Source organism: Sinocyclocheilus anshuiensis, unplaced genomic scaffold (assembly GCF_001515605.1).
Source record: "Sinocyclocheilus anshuiensis isolate Anshui unplaced genomic scaffold, SAMN03320099.WGS_v1.1 scaffold3955, whole genome shotgun sequence".
Lineage (NCBI taxonomy): Eukaryota > Metazoa > Chordata > Actinopteri > Cypriniformes > Cyprinidae > Sinocyclocheilus > Sinocyclocheilus anshuiensis.
The window spans coordinates 75,080-75,688 of NW_015556067.1; positions in this window are offsets into that span (position 1 = coordinate 75,080).

A 609-nucleotide genomic window follows, 5' to 3' on the forward strand; every position below is an offset into this window, starting at 1 on the left:
CGCCATAAGTGATTGATGGTTGTTCAGGTCTATGCAATTGCACATATTGCTGTAAACTTTGGATTTCACATTTTCATTCTCTTAAACTCATTATTTCCTCACTTTTTCTCTTACTGCAACTTGTGTGAATGTGTGAGGGCGTGTGTTTATGTGCTAGACTAGTTTATATGTCTTAGATTTATCCAATAAAGTCTTATTGGGACCCACTTTATATTAAGTGGCCTTAACAACTATGTACTTACATTTAAATTAATAATTTGGTACAATGCACTTATTGTGTACATACATGTTTTTACATTGTACTTATATTTTAAAAATACCTGCATGTAATTACATATTTAATTAATTTCTGTAATTACATTTATAATTACACTGTTGACCAATCCCTTACACCTTCCACCAGAGCTGTTGCCCGTGAATTGAATGTTTATTTCTCAACCATAAGCCGTCTCCAAAGGCGTTTTAGAGAATTTGGCAGTACATTCAACCGGCCTCACAAGAGCAGACCACGTGTAACCACACCAACCCAGGAACTCCACATCCAGCATCTTCACCTCCAAGATCGTCTGAGACCAGCCACCCGGACAGCTGCTGCAACAATCGGTTTGC